Here is a 17178-nt window from a genome sequence, read left to right as displayed (position 1 = left end):
TTGTATTCCCTGACAATATTTGGTTCAAAATCCTTAACACTGGGTTCCCATTTGTTTCTTCCTACGGTCGTGCCTTTTAATACTCTCTCACTAAACTCTGTTTCATTAATTCTGTCTCATTTGCCATAATTTAGATTGCTGTGATTTAGTTCACACGTGCCATCTCATGAGTTAATACCCTCTTCACCTGGAATAGCATCAGGTATGACATAGCTTCCTTTTTTTTTTTTTTTTTTTTTCATCCCTCAACGTACTCTATAAGCTAACTCCACTGGAAGGAGGTGATGTTTACAACATTTTCACATTGGGTTAGTTGCCTCACTTGGCTCCCCTAGCAGCATATTTATGGCTTTACATGTCCTTAAAAAGAAACTTTAATTTTACAACAGTTTTAGATTTATGCAAAAATTGTGAAGATAGTACAAAGAGTTTCCACGTACCCACACTACATTTCCCCATTATAATCATCTTACCTTCATATTGTACATTTTTTATAACTAATGAACCAGTATTAATACAACGTTATTGACTAAAGTCCATACTTTATTCATATTTCCTTACTTTTTCCTAGAGCCCATTTTTTATACTATGATTTCATCCAGGATACAGATTACATTTATTCATCATGTTTCCTTAGCTTCTTCTTGGTTGTTACAGCTTCTCAGGTTTTCCTTGTTTTGGGTGACTTTGTCATTTTTTTAGAAGTGCTATTCAGATATTTTGTAAAATTTCCCTCACCTGGAATGTGTCTCACATTTTTTCGTGTGATTAAACTGGAGTTATGTATTTTGGGGAGGAAGACCACGAGGTAAAATGTCATTTTCATAACATCAAATCAATAACACATACCATCAACATGACATCATTGTTGATATTAACCTTCATCCTGTGTTTAAGAAATTATGGATGAGCTTTATCCAACAGTGAAGATAGTCTGTTATCTCTCTTTCCATACTATGCTCTTTGGAAGGAAGTCACTATGCAGAGACCACACTCAAGGAGTGGGAAAGTTATGTTGTACCTCTTTGCAAGATGTGGTAGGCACAAAAAGACCTCCCACCTATATCCATATTCAAATCTCCAGAACCTGTAAACACATCCTTTTATATGGCAAAGTTCAAAAGAAAATAAGGTTACTAATCAGCTGACCTCAAAATAGGGAGATTATCTTAGATTTTCCAGTTGGGCTCGATTAATTACAAGGGTCCTTAAAAGTGGAGGAGTTATCAACAAAGTGAAAAGGCAACCTAGTGAATGGGAGAAGATATTTATAAATGATATTTCCTATAGGATCTTAATAGCTAAAATATACAAATAACTCAATACCAAAAGAACCCCACAGACAATATGATTTAAAAATGGGCAGAGGACCTGAATAGTTATTTTTCCAAAGAAGACATATAGATGGCCAACAGACACATGAAAAGATGCTCATCAGCACTAATCATCAGGGAAATGCAAATCAGAATCACAATGAGATATCACCTCATACTTGTCAGAACGGGTGGTATTAAAAAGATAAATAACACTGTTTGTGGGGTGTGGAGAAAGGAACCTCGTGCACTGTTGGTGGGAGTGTAAATTTGGCCACTGTGGAAAACAGTATGGAAGTTGTCCAAAAGATTGAACATAGAACTACCATACGATCCAATGATTCCATTACTGGGTATTTACCCAACAAAAATAAAAACACTAATTTGAAGAGATACATGTATCCTTATGTTTATTGAAGCGTTATTTACAATAGTCAAGATATGGAAGCAACTTAAGTGTCCACATTGATAGATGGATAAGGAAGATGTGGTGTACACGCGCAAACACACACACACACAGAAATATTAGTCATAAAAAAGAATGAGATCTTGCCACTTGCAACAACATGGATGGGCCTCAAGGGTGTTATGCAAAGTGAAATAAGTCAGACAGAGAAAGACAAATACCACATGATTTTACTTATATGTGGAATCTAAAAACAAAATAAACACTGATTGCCAGAAAGAAGTGGGGGTAGATGGGCAAAAATGACTAAAGGGAGTGAGAGTTATAGGCTTCCAGTTATAGAATAAGTAAGTCATGGGAATTAAAGGTACAGGATAAAGAATATATCATTGTATGGAGACGTAGCCATACTTGTTGTGGTGAACATAACATAATGTATAGACCTGTTGAATCATTATGTCGTATACGTCAAACTAATATATCAACTATACTTCAATAAAAAAAAATTGAGGGAAGTCAGGAAAAGAGATGTAACTATGGAAAAATAGTTATTGAGATGTCATGTTGCTTACTTTGATGAAAGATAAAGAGGCCATGATCTAAGGTACAGCTTCTAAAGGTTGGCAAAGGCAAGGAAAAGGATCCCCCCCTAGGACCTCCCAAAAGGAATGCAGCCCTCTTTATACATTGAATTTTACCTAGTGAGAGCTGTGTTGGACTTACAAACTGCAGGATAGTAAGAATTCTGGCATACCTACGTAAATCATCCGGAGTTTTTCTTCATGTGGAATTATCACATCACCTCCATCTATTTTTTATCCAGTCACTTACATAAATGTGGCCTTACAGGTATTTATTTCATATTTTGAGTTACAGTATAACACCATCTTATTTGTCAAACTCTTCTAGCTTTGATCATTGGAAGCTCTTTCATTTGGCACCTATGTCTTTCCTGACATACCGCCGTTAGTATGTACTTAGCATCCCCTTAAAGCATTCAGTACAGAATGTTTCAGACTCATGTATTTCCTTCCCAAATCCAAGAATTAGCCTTTTGTACTAAGAACACTAGCACTGGGAGACAGCACTAGAAATCAAAATCTGAACGGTAGACCAGCTTGTTGCTACTGGGTTGTCCTTTCTTCTAAGTTCTCAAAATGACAAAGCAAGGACATATATGTATGTGTACGTTACCCTATATATATAAATATTCTATAAAGATTTCTGTATGTAAGCATCTATATCCATATCGAAGTAACCATGAATTCAAACTGATGTTTCAACTCAGATTTATTAACACATAATCTTTCTAGGCTTCTCCCCTTACATGTAATCGCTGATTCCAACAGTGAGAAAACTGCCTGCTACCATATGTCATCCATTCACTTAATAGTTTAATTCCAGTGTATATGTATATTGATATCACAATTGTCAACCTCCACCCCATGGAAAACAGCTTTCCCAAATTGAGTACAGGGCTTATGTGTAGTTTTTCATTGACTGAGTCAGAGATTGCATTCATTTCCAAAGTTAGCTCAGTGTGCCTTTGTTCCCCACTCTGTACAGTGAGGTTGTTTCAGACACTTTTAAGTGAATGGTTTTTTCAGGTCCCATGTTATATTTGCATTAAGCATAGCATGGTAAAAAATGTATGGGATATACTTACATCAGAAACATCTATCATTATTTACGTGAAATTCAAATTTAACTAGGTGTCATGTATTTAATCTGGCATTCCTACCCCTTTGTCCTACAAATGCTGCATGTGCATTGGTCATACCTTCGACTTCTGTCCTGAAAACATAACCTAAGCCCTACTAATATCCACAAAACATTAAACTTGACATACATACTGACCGCATCAAGGAATCCTGACTAAAGGCAGAAAAATTCCCTTAATGTGGTTTCTCAAAGTCCGGCAGAATTAGACTTTAAAAAAGAACATAAATAAAATAACATATCCAACCATAATTTCATCATAATTAAATATAAGATGATTAACAAGAAGATTAAAGAACTGCTATCTTGACCAAGGAATTTGCAAAGATATAATAATGGTTGTAAAATACCCAAGAGGATATAATATATTAATGTATATAGGCGAAGATTAAACACAGCATTGGTTACTAGACTTAAAATCATTAAGGTAATACAAAAGCTTTCAAAGCCTAAGTAGATCAGTGGAAATATTTTCCCATTAAGAAAAACAAGTAAAATTTCAAAAGTTTTCTGAAGCATATCATTTCTAAATTTTTGAAGTGTTTCGAACATAAATTTCTGCAAAAGAAAGTGAAAGTCAGAGTCAAGCTACAATTGAGAAGGTTATGATTTTTTTTAGTCGTATTAAAAATAGGTGTTTTCAGGGGTGCCTGGGTGGCGCAGTCGGTTAAGCGTCCGACTTCAGCCAGGTCACGATCTCGCGGTCCGTGAGTTTGAGCCCCGCGTCAGGCTCTGGGCTGATGGCTCGGAGCCTGGAGCCTGTTTCCGATTCTGTGTCTTGTCTCCCTCTCTCTCTGCCCCTCCCCCGTTCATGCTCTGTCTCTCTCTGTCCCAAAAATAAATTAAAAAACGTTGAAAAAAAAAAATTAAAAAAAAAAATAGGTGTTTTCAAATCAGTAGTCTCTGTTAGATCTGTTATTTTAAACCACAGGCTGGTGTCATATTACTTTTAGATATTATTTTAAATAATTCTAGGAGAGTAGGGTAAGATTCCTAACACTAACCATAGGTGACTAAAAATATAGGAATGCTTACTAAATTTGGCTACAATGAAACAAATTCAGTTAATCAAAGGATATATCTGAGCTGTAATTGTGTAAGAAAAAGTAATTATAATTATGTTCTGATAACATAGGAAAATTCAGTGTAGTTGAGGTGCTATAACGAAGTGAGGTTAGGAGGTGAGACGGTGAGGAAACATCAGAATTTATTCTGGTTGGGGTAGGTAGGTGGATGATTGAGTGTTGTTGAATTTTCTCTTTCAAATATATTTGAAGCTAGGGGCGCCTGGGTGCCCCGGTCGGTTGGGTGCCTGACTCTTGGTTTCAGTTCAGGTCATGATCTCACAGTTCATGGGTTCAAGTGCATTGGGCTCTGCGCTGGTAGTGCAGGGCCTGTTTGGGATTCTCTCTCTCTCTCTTCCTCTCCCTCTCTGCCCTTCCCCTCCCCTCTCTCAAAATAAAGAAATAAACTTAACACACACACACACACACACACACACACACACACACACACACACGTATTTGAAACTGAATGGATAACCACTCATGTGTCGTGGACACTCAAAAGTTTTATCTTACTAGATACTTTCATTTTTCAAATTATGTGCTGTACTCTAAAAGGGACTATTTATTTTTTGTTGCTCTGAAAGTATTATCTTCCTTAAATAACACCTAAAAGTAATCAACTTGGGCAATCATATCCAAAAGTTTCAAAATGTTCTATTTACAATAACCTTCTCAATAATTCACTTACTTATCTTGCCAGTAAAATTCCAAAATAGTGCAGAACAAGCTGCTCGTATATCTCTCCCAGACGGAAGGTTGAGACAAATTATTATTTAATGGCAGTATTGTGCTTTCACTTTTCTCTTTGACCTCATTATCTGTGGTGAGTCAGTAAACATTTTTTTTTTTAATCGCTGCTTTTGTTGTTTGAGACACATACTATGTCTTGCTGATTTCTGTTAACAGAATTCAAGCAAAGACATCTAAGGAATACAGAGCTATGCTGTTGAAAAGTGTTCACTTTTAAACATTAAGGGCACTCACTAGATTTTCACACTAGCCATATTCCTTAAACATACTGAATGTGTTAAGAAATGTTAAGAAGTTCTTTAAATGTTATTATTATGGGTTGAATCAAGGACACCAAATATTCTTAAGTGTTAAGCCCCCTTCAGACCTTTCCTGGAAATAGGAACACTGCAGATGTAACTAGTTAAGCTGATGTCATAGTTGAGTAGCATGGGACTCTAATTCAATATGACTGGTATCCTTATAAGAAGATGGCCACGTAAAGACAGAGACACAGAGAGAAGGTCATGTGAAGCAAAATGATTACCGTGAAGCATCTGTAAGCTATGATCCCCAAAGATACCAGCAAACCCGAAGAAACTAGTAAGAGTTAAGAAAGGATTCCTCTATAGGTTTCACAAGGAGTATGGCCCTGCTAACATCTTGATTTCACATTTCTAGCGTCTGGTTCTGTGAGACAATATATTTGTTTATGGTACTTTTTACAGCAGCCCTAGGAAATAATATATGTGTCAATGTATTGTGGGTGAGTTTCTGGATCTTCTAGTCTTAACCAATGATCGATTTGCTATCTCTACATGAATAACACAATGACTTAATATTACAGCTTTATAGTATTTCTTTAATGTTTTTTTCATGTTTATTTTGAGAGAGAGAGAGAGAGAGAGAGTGTGTGCACGAGTGAGAGCCCACACATGTGTGCATGCCAGGGAGGGGCAGAGAGACAGGAAGTGAGAGAAGTTCAAGCAGGCTTCATGCTGTCAATGCAGACCCCAATGTGGATCTCAATCCCATGAAATCATGACCTGAGCCAAAATCAAGAATTACAAGTTTTAACCAACTGAGCCACTCAGTGCACCCAACTTTATAATAATTCTTTACATCTATTTGGGTAAATCCTCCAACCTCTTTTTTTTTTTTTTTTTTTTAATCCAGAAGAGTGCCTTAGTTATTCTTGGTCCTTAAGGATTTTATATACATTTAAAAAGCAACTTGTCAAGTCCATAAGAATAAGCCTATTGAGTTTCTGATTTAGATTACACTGGTTCCACAGAACATTTTAGGGAGAACTGACAACTTTCTATTACTAAGCTTTCCTTAGTGAGAAAATAAATTTTACTCTGTTTCTATCTTCTCATATTTTTTTAATAATTTTTCTCATGTGTGACTTCTGTTAAGTTCACTTCTATGCAATTTATAAAGTTGATGCCAATCCTAGTAAAATTATTCTGTTTTATGTTGATTACTGATAGGATGTAATTGGATTATAGAAATTTAGTTTATTTTAATATATTGACTGTGTATCTTAAGAACCGCTATCATTTAAGTCAGTAAATTTCTGTTCCAAACGTAATTGGATTTTCTGTAAACAAAGTTATATTATCTGCAAATAATGGCAGATGGGTTTTTTTCCTAATCCACTTACTTTTCCCTTCCTTTTCTTAATGACCTGCCTACTATCGCCAATAAAATGTTTGATATAGTGTGAATAAGCATCTTTGCTATACTTCTGGTCTCAAAGAGAAAACCTTCCATGTATCAACATATAGTTTATTTTAGAATTTTGAAGTCACCATTTTTCAGACTAAGTCAATACTCTTGTATTCCTAGTTTCTTAGGAGTTTCATTGTTAATCAAACTGGAATTATTTTCTCATCGTTTAAAATTATTTTAATTTTTTTCAAATTTCCCTTAAAGTTTTAAAAGTGGTCTGTTACTGTTTCCAGCACGTTTTCACATTAGTATTTTTTTCAAAATTTGTAAACTCATTTTATATTCTTTACATTACCATGATCATTTAGATAGCTGAAGTTTTAGGATTATTATTATGCTAGGTTGTGTTTTTGTTGTTGGTGGTGGTGGTGGTTTGTTGGTTCTCATAGTTTTTCTTTTGTTGTTGGTAATATTTGACTGCAAAATGATCATCTCTCTTGAAAAGTTATTTGAATGTCTGACCTCATAGAGACCTAACATGAAAATGTATTCTCTAGAAATGATTTACATTTGTTTCTCTCAGGCATCTGGGTATATTACTAGCCTAGAAACACCTTGAAACGGGGGGAAAATGACTTTTTTGAGTTTTGACATTTTTGGTACCAGTTAGAAAATGCTAACTGGAGCTTCATGTTGATTTGCTTTGGCCAATAAAATGTACGCAAAAGTAATGTCACTTCTGAGCAGAAGCTTTCAGAGCAACATCATAGTTTGCTTTATCTTCCTTTCCTTCTGTTACAATAACCAACAATGTTTCAGGCTGATCCTGCTCCATCAGCCTGAGTTGCAGTAGGAAGAAAACCCAAATGCAAACCACACTCTGCCTAAAATGCCCATGTAGTTTAAGAAACACACCTCCAGTGATATAAGCCATAAGGGATTTAAATGAATTAGGTATTACCATTAGGTAATTAGGTGCACAATAACCTAGCCTCTCTTGACCAATAGAGGCAGTGACTCAGATCAATAGGAAGCAACAATGGGACGAGTCTTGTCACTCTCTGCCTCTTGCTATGATCCAAAGGTTTCTTTTATTTTTTTTCTTCTTTCTTTCTTTCTTTCTTTCTTTCCTTTCTTTTTTTTTTTTTTTTTTTTTTTTTTTTTTTTGTGAGAGAATTGCTCCCTGACTCTTGATGCTATGTCATGTAAGGGGTCTCTCAGGATATGATTCATGGAGCCTAAGAGACTTTATGTATTGCTCACAGACAGGCTGCAGTAGATTTTAAAGGTTGAAGACCTGCCCTGTTCTTCCCAAGTGATAGCTTACCAGAGCTTAACTCAAGACACTTTCTAAAGCTTCTTCTATATTCCTTAAGGCAGAGGAATAAAGCATGCAAAAATTCAATTGCTTTGCTATTAAACAAAAAGTCATACATAATCATGTTTCCCATCTTTTCAACTCATGCCTCCCTAAAGCTGACAATAATACATGGAGAGTAATATCTCAACTATAAAACATCACTTTTTCTTCATATAAGTATCCAATCACCTAACACAATGCTCTTTAAATCCCTAATTTAAATGGAAATCTTTGGGAAAATAATTTTTATGAACATAATTATAAAATATAAACAATTTATGCACAAGATATAAAGGATCTTTTCTGTTTGAGGCTCTTTATTTTGATTTCTATCTCTGTGTTTACATCTACAGCAATAGAAAAAAAACCTGTCAATACAGATAATGTGTTTTTTCTTTTGTCAGTGTCATGGCCTGCCATTTCTAAAGGTGCACAATACCTAGAATCTGAAGGGACTGTGCCAGTCTGTGGTCTCCATTCAGGTCAGTTTCTGGGGAGCATTATCCAGATGGGTTCTTTGAAATCCAACAGGCAAGTTGGCCCCCAGCCAGTACAAGTCTATGGAGCTGCAGCGTTAGGTATCGTCACCAGCTGCAGAATCACAGTGGCTGTTTGTAGAAGCTGTCAATAGTCACCCATTTCAAAGACAACTTCCCATCTTGCTTTTGTTAGCAAAAAATAAAATTCTCTATCTGCCTGTTACATGTGAGTGAAGCTCAACAAATGGCTGCAATGTTATCATGAAAATGTCTGCTTCATAGCCGGTATTTGAAAAGAAAAACTACCTGAGATGATTGCTGGATCCACATGTGTGAATAGACCTCACTGTCCCTTTGAATTTATTGTGTGTCGTTAACTAATTTTAATAACTAACTTTAATAACTTTAATTAACCTAATGTTCTTTCAACTATAAGAAAACAATTTTAAAGTAAATGATTTAGTGTTACTAGTTACTTACCCATAAGATGTAGAAAAATCCTATGCTTCTATTTTATACTCATCTAAACAGGCACCACAACAGATAATATTCAAATACTGTCTGAAGAGAATATCTGAAGAGAAGCAAATTCAATCTCTAGGCATGGAATTTTATAAGCAGGTTTTTTTTTAATTTAATTACAGGTATATATTTTTCTTAGTTCTAGATTTTTATAAAATAGAAAAAGTGCTATATAGAGTCAAATATTCAGCAGTAATAGCTATCAATTACTCAGGGTTTGTTGAGTTTCAGACATTGTAGTAAGCACTTTATAGCTCTGTGTTCATGCAGAGACGCTGAAGCCTATATAACCTTCATCAAATCGCTAACCTAGTGTAATCATCATATACGACGTAGAGAAACAACATTAAACTCTCTTACATACAATGATAGCTAGCTATGGAAATTATAGAGAAAATAAGAACAGATAAAAGAAAAAGAATGCTTCACCAGTGGTGATTATGCAACACCATTTTGATGTGGAAGCTTCAGTCTTATACTGACCGTTGTAAATTTTGTTTTAAAATACTAATTTTGAAATCAAGATTTATATAAGGAAATATCTCAAGTACACCTACTGTTTTGCTTATATGTTAGCAAAATTACTTCCTATGAATTTGTATTATAATAATACACCAGCTTCAGATAAAACTGAATGTAAGGTAAAGTGGTCAGTTAAACTAAATTCTTTTCAACTTTTAATCATATAAAGAAGTAAATGTGTATCCAGATCTGTCTAAAATGGGATATTTCTTGGGGCGCCTGGGTGGTTCAGTTGGTTAAGCGTCCAACTTCGGCTCAGGTCATGATCTCACAGTTTGTGGGTTCAAGCCCCGCGTCAGGCTCTGTGCTGATGGCTCGGAGCCTGGAGCCTGCTTCGGATTCTGTGTCTCCCTCTCTCTCTGCCCCTCCCCTGCTCGTGCTCGGTCTCTGTCTCAAAAATAAATAAAACATTAAAAAAAGTTAAAATAAAATGGGATAGTTCTTGATGGACTAAAGTTTATTCATCTGTGTTTGGGTTGTTACTAAAGATCACAGAGTACAGATCAAATCCTTAGTTCAGTTACATACAAAGGAAGCCTAAAACAAAGAGTTTTTCTTTGTAAAGAGAAACTGTGCTGCTTATAAATATGTAAAAGTTCTAATTTAGGAGGACATATGGTGACTACATAATATCTATCTAGTCAGTCGTAGTGGGACTATAAGATTTGCCTTATTCATAATTCTAGTCCTGCCTAGAAGATTTGCCTTATTCATAATTCTAGTCCTGCCATCGAACCCTGTTTTGAATGGTGTTAATACTAGTAGCTGGTACAGGTGTAAAGTCTACAGGTGAATTAATGCCAGTAGCTGCTACATCTGTCAAAATGGCAACCAGTATTCTTGGTCATCACCACTAATTTTGACAGCTTGCATCCCTGCCACCGTCCAGATGGCTGCACCTTTCCTGAGAAATAAATTGCTCTGTCCATTGCATGCTCAGTAGGCTCAGGCACAACTGGTGGTGGGAAAGCAGCACCAGAACAATCATTAAAAGTCTAAAGAAGTGAAATGTACATGTAAAAAGAATATGGGTTTTGAAGTTGTATTTGAGTTCAAACTCCTCAAACTTTTTAACAAATGTGTGACTGCTTCTATTTTTTTTTTTTTTGAACTATTGGTACCTCAATTTATTTATGTATACAATGAGAAAACACATCTATCTCACAATGCTTTCTTGAGGATGACTCTGAGAAAGATGGTAGCAGGGTAGAAGGACCCTAGGCTTACCCTGTCCCATGAATACACCTAGATACATATCAAATCATTCTAAATATACCAGAAATCGACTCAAAGACTGACAGAACAAATTCCACAACAAAAGGTAGAGAAGAGGTCACACTCAAGAAGGTAGGAGGTGTGGAGACATGGGTAAGGGGAGAAATGGATCCTGGCTGCTGTGGAGGGGAGGGAGCCACGGTCATGGAAAAAGGCAACAGAGAGAGGGAGAGTGAGAGAGAGAGAGGAGAGCACACAAAGGATTGCATAAGGAGAACATTTACTCTTAGCCATTGGCTTCGAAAATGAGAGGGGTTGAATTTTGTGAGTTCTTGCAACCAGCCAGACTTAGAGCCTAGAGTTTTAAATGTCAGTGGGCTGGGTTAGGATAGAGTGAGATGGCATTGCACGGCTTCTAGAGAGAAATCAGGCAAACAACACCGGGGTCGACAGTGTGGATAGAGCAATCCAAAGAGTGCCCAGGGCACACAGTAGGGAGATCATTTGCTCTACTCAGAGTGTGTCCTGGAGAGGTAGGATTCATGAAGACACCTCCCAGGAACAAAGGAGCTGTCAAGTGCCATTTCCCTCCTCTACCAATCAGCATAAACACAGAGCCAACTGAGAGAAACAACTCAGCATCAACAATGGCTGCTTAACTTGCTTACACTAAGCCCCATGCCCCTGTGCTCCAGTGGAACTTCCCTTCTCAGTTAAGTTTGCCTCAGTCCCAGCATGGCAGGCCCCTCCCCCAGAACATCACCACAAACCCCTACCACACCACATCTTCCAACCAGACAGTTTTGCAGGCCTCAGTTCTGATGGAGGTGGTGACAGGTTTCATTCTACAAGCAGACCAGAGCACAGCTAGTTAAAAGTCACCACATGCAGGCCAGGGACCAAACACTGCCTATAAGCCAGGGACAAAACACTGCCTATAAGCAGGCAAGGAGAATCTCTGCAGACAACTGGCCTGAAGGATAGAATAGCCTAAACACAACAGCAGGGCACATGCAACACACTGGAGACACTCCCTGAAGGGGCAGACCTCGGACACTGTATGACTCTTATTCCTAAGGCCATTATGTTCAGAAACAGGAAACGTAACTGGATTTTTTATTACATGGAAGAAGACAGAGACTTAGACAAAGTGTCAAGAGGGAGGAATTTATCCCAGTTTAAAGAACAAGATAAGGCCATGGGCAGAGAGCTAAGTGAGACAGATATAAGTAATATGCTTGATGGAAAATTTAAAGCAACCTTCTTAAGGATAGTCATTGGTCTTGAGAAAAGAATGGAAGACATCAGTGAGACCCTTTTCACAGAGATAAAAGAGTTAAAAAAAATAATCAGAGATGAAGAACACAATAAATGAGATTAGATATTAAACATTTGAGCTGTTTATATAATTTTGCTATTATTGATAGTACTGCTATAAACATTGGGGTGCATGTGCCCTTTGAACCAGCATTTTTGTGTACTTTGGATAAATACCTAATACTTCGATCGCTGGGTTGTAGGATAGCTCTAATTTTTTGAAGAATTTCCATACTGTTTTTCAGAGTGACTGCACCAGTTTGCATTCCCACCAACAGTACAAAAAGGTTCCCATTTCTCACATTCTTGCCAAAGTCTGTTGTTTCCTGAGTTGTTAATTTTAGCCATTCTGACACGTGTGAGGTGGTGTCTCATTGTGTGTCCTATTGTATATTATATGTGACTATTTAGAGACCTATTGGATGATGACACATTTCATTTGTTATGGAGTGATGTACTAAAATAGAGTTGTAGTACAAGGTGAATTTAAAAGTTATGCAGAGTAGCTAAACACTGAAAGTCCTGTAAGTTCTGCCATAGGTTTGATTTTATTTCAAGGGTAATGGATGTCAAAGACTGATTTTAAATAGATAAAGTGAAATTTTAAAAAAATATGTTTATTTCTTTTTGAAAGAGAGACAGAGTGTGAGCAGGAGAGGGAGACACAGAATCAGAATCAGGCTCCAGGATCTGAGCTGTCAGCACAGAGCCCAATGCAGGGATTGAACTCATGAGCTCTGAGATCATGACCTGAGCTGAAGCCGGACGCTTAACCAACTGAGCCACCCAGACGCCCCATTTAGAAATATTATTGTACAACTACATGAAAAAGTTTTGAAGGGGGCCTAAACTGATGTAAGGTGAAATATTAAAAGCATATTTCAATAACATAAGGTAGATGTGACAAAAACTTTAAACTTTGATAAATTAAAAGTATATCCATCAAATGTTTAAGAGACGTATACGAGATGCAAATGTATACATTAGTTTTCTATTCACCACTCTGATGGAACACCTTGCCTCAGTACAAACTTCCCCTTCTTAGAAAAAATGGACTTCAACAAGAATTACTAGTGATTAAGAGGTACGTTTCATAATTATAACATGCTCATTCAGTAGAATGAATTTATTTAAAGTATTGTGTTTGTAACACTAAACAATTAAAAAGATGGGATAGAAATTATTTGATAGTTACAAACAATCCTTAAAGTGACTGATAGAAGAAGATAAAAAAATCAATAATGTTTAAAAGATTTCAAAATTTAATCAACCAAACTGAAATAATAGACACTCCTATCATATTCTACTATAGAAGACGTAATCTTTTCAAGCATACAAAGTAAACCATATGCTGACCCATAAAGCTAGCCTTAGTAAATTTCAAAGAAAGTGAATCAGACAAGTGTTCTCTAACCATTATGTAATTAAAAATAAATCTGTGATTTTATTTGTGTGAATTTACTATGTTTCTTAAGTAAGCAGAAGGAAGTAAGTAATACATATAAGAGCGGAAATCAGTGTTAGTCAAATAAAAAGTGTTATAAAATTAAGAAACTCAAGGTATCTAAGAGTTTTGTTCTTTGGAAAGATGAATAAATTTAATAAACCTCTAGCCAGAATTACTAATAAAAATCACAAATATCCATATAGGAATTTTTAAAAAGCTACAAATCCTACACACAAAATATAAATAGAAAATAAAATAAGAAGGTGTCATGAAAAATTTTATGTAAATATACCTTACAATGTAGATGAAAGGGGCAAAACACTAAAATAATAAAATAAAATAAAACAGACATAAGAAAAAGTAGAAACTCTAAATAATAAATCTGTCAAATTATATAACTAATTCAAACCATACCACAAATCTCCTTCACTGACCAGATTATTTCACTGCTAAATTTTTCCAAATATTTAACGAAGTACTAATATCAATTTCAAACACACTTTTTCCTAAAAATTGGAGTGAAAATGTCCTGATTTTATGAAGTCAGCACAATCTTGTACCTAAACAAGACAAAAACAATGCAACAAAGAAAAATTGAAATCTCTCCATAAGAACCATAAAAAATCTTAAATGCAATACCACTAAGTTGAATTTATTTAAGTATAGAAACATAATTTATCATGTCCAGTGAGATTTATCTCAGGAAAGAAGAGATGTTTAATATTTAAAAACCAAACATTGCAATTCAAAACATTGGTAGAAAAAAAGAAAAGTCATATTTTCTGGGGTGCAGAAGCATTTAAGACAATTAAAATTCTTTCTGTAACTGAAGTAACCGCAACAAACCCCTCTCAGCAATCTTGAAATAGAGAGATTTACTTAACCTGAAAATGGCATCTTAAAAAATAACAAGAAATTTTAAGAAAGGAGGTAGCACTAATCTTACTGGTGAAACATTGAAGGCTTTTCCCATTGAAGTCGAGAATAAGAGAAGATTTTTCACTATTTATTTCCTAGTCAACATGTTCCTGGACACAAGTAAAATAAGTGAAATGTTAAAAGTTTGTAATAAAGAAGAAAACTTTATTACTGTATTCAAGGATGTCATTATTGTCATATGTAGATAATTCCAAAAAAAAAAAAATCTATGCAATGCCATTAGAATTATTAAGATACTTAAGGTATACTTAAGACATATTAAATACTTAAGATAAATACCAAAAATAAGATAATAAGACCTCTTGGAATAAGATAAAATAATATTATTTCTGTATGCCAGCAAAAAGAAATTGGAAATAAAGTTAAATAAACATTTGCAAAAGGCACCTGGCTGGCTAAGTCAGTTAAACATCTGACTTTGGCTCAGGTCATGATCTCACAGTTCATGAGTTCAAATCCTCCATTGGGTGAGTTGGAGCCCCGATTCCAGTGAGCTCAAGCCTGTCTTTGGGTGAGCTCATGCCCTGCTTCAGGTGAGCCCCACTTCTCTCTCTCTCTTGCTCTCTCTCTCTCTCTCTCTTCCTCTCCCTCTCTCTCCCTCCTTTGTGCCCTGTCTCTCTAAAAAATAAATCTCTCTAAATAAACTAATAAATTTCTCTAAAAATAAGTAAACATGTGTGTAGTACAAATCACATCAAATTCCTCAGAATAAATCTAATAGAAGATGGGCAAGCTTTGTACCAATAAAACCACTGAACATTGCAATGAACAGTAAAGAAGACCTAAATAAATGATGATATATGATCAATGTTAAAGATTAGAGGATGTTAGTTCTTTCTAAATTGATCTGTACATACATTCAATTTAGTCCAGATAAATATCCCACCATGACTTTTTGTGGAAGTTGACAAGATGATTTACAATTATATGCAATTAATAGGCTATTGACAGTCACTCAGCAATAAACATGTATAAATTAGAATAGAGTCTAAAAAATACAGTTGTATGTGAAGAGTCACTTTACTTATGAAAAATATGTGCCTGGATCCAGTAGTCAAAGGATGGTATTACTAAATATTTCTGGGTTAACTGAAGGCCACGTTTTATAAAAACATCTTCACCCTACCTCACACAAGGCACAAAATCAACAGTGGGTAAATTTTCAATCTGCTTGTGTATGGTAAAACATTAAAGATTCCTTCCAAGTGATAATGTTGAAAAACATTATAACCTTGATTTTTACAAATGTATTTTATGTTTTTAAATCAAATTTATTGTCAAGTTAGCTAACATACAGTGTATACAGTGTGCCCTTGGCTTCAGGAGTAGATTCCTGTGACTCATCACGTACATATAACAGCCAGTGCTCACCCCAACAAGTGCCTCGTCAATGCCCATCACCCATTTTCCCCTCTCTCCTGCCCTCCCATCAACCCTCTATCTCTGCCTATTTCACTTAGTATAATACCCTCCAGTTCCATCCACATTGTTTAAAATGGCAAGATTTCATTCTTTCTCATTGCCAAGTATACAATATTCCACTATGTATACAAACCACATCTTCTTTATCCATTCATCAGTTGATGGACATTTGGTCTCTTTCCATAATTTGGCTATTGTTGAAAGTGCTGCTATAAACATTGGGGTACATGTGCCCCTATGAATCAGCACTCCTGTATTCTTTGGATAAATTCCTAGTAGTGCTATTTGCAAATGTATTTTAAACTAGTAAACATTAGCAATAACCATTCAATAAAATAAAGAAAATTTAGACATTATTTAATTTACAAATTTCAGTGATCAAAAGATACATTATTGGAGTAGAAAATGTCAACACACAGAATGACAGAAAATGTATTACATAATATTTACAAAAAGCTTGTATGTAAAATATGTAAACATCTCTTACAAAGGATTAAGATATAAGCAAATGTTTAATTTAAAAAACTGGACCGGAAGCTCTAATAAAAAATTTATCATATGGATAACATAGGAAAGGTTAATTAATCATCAAGGGAATGCAAATTAAAAGTATATAACATATCACTAATCATTATCAGAATGGCTGGATTAACTGTTTTAAAAATACAAAATCTTGGGGCACCTGGGTAGTTCAATCAGTTAAGCATCTGACTCTTGATTTTGGCTCAGGTCATGATCTCATGTTTCCTGAATTAGAGCCCCATGTCAGGAGCTCAGGGCCTGCTTGGGATTCTTTCTCTCCCTCTCCCTCTGCCTCTCCCCTGCTATATTTCTCTCTCAAAATAAATAAATAAACTTTTAAAAAATGTATTAAAACTTGTAGGGGCACCTGGGTGGCTCAGTCAATTGAGTCCCCAACTCTTGATTTTAGCTCAGGCCATGATCTCATGGTTTCTTGGGATCAGGCCCTACATTGGGCTCTGCACTGACAGCACAGAACCTGCTTGGGATTTTCTTTCTCCCCCTCCCCTGCTTGCACTCCTTCTC

This window comes from Panthera leo, chromosome B3, assembly GCF_018350215.1.
Source record: "Panthera leo isolate Ple1 chromosome B3, P.leo_Ple1_pat1.1, whole genome shotgun sequence".
Classification (NCBI taxonomy): Eukaryota; Metazoa; Chordata; class Mammalia; order Carnivora; family Felidae; genus Panthera; species Panthera leo.
The sequence above is the reverse complement of the archived record's forward strand: the minus strand, read 5'-3'. Positions refer to the sequence as shown.